The sequence below is a fragment of the Sarcophilus harrisii genome, chromosome 2 (genome assembly GCF_902635505.1).
Source record: "Sarcophilus harrisii chromosome 2, mSarHar1.11, whole genome shotgun sequence".
Taxonomy (NCBI): Eukaryota; Metazoa; Chordata; class Mammalia; order Dasyuromorphia; family Dasyuridae; genus Sarcophilus; species Sarcophilus harrisii.
The window spans coordinates 261,274,614-261,274,921 of record NC_045427.1 but is presented as its reverse complement, the minus strand read 5'-3'; positions in this window follow the sequence as shown (position 1 = coordinate 261,274,921).

Here is a 308-nt window from a genome sequence, read left to right as displayed (position 1 = left end):
ATCTTCCTTCCTGGTTCTCTTTCCTTCCATTTTTTTCCTCAGAAGTTCTTGCCCTCTCCTCCTTGAATCCTAGTTGCCTGGGTTCCTGAGTGCTTTTGTGATCCATGCTTGTGTATTGTCTAAGGATCAGGGGAGTGTTTGCATTCTAAGATTGCACTATTGTTGCATTGTTTGTGAATGTTTCCCTCAATTTACTTATGTGAGTCACTGGGTGAATGTATTTATGAACCCTTATTCTTCTTAGGATTCTGTGGCCTCCATAAGGGATTCCATCCCTCAGTCCTTTCCCACCTCAGTTAGAGAAACCT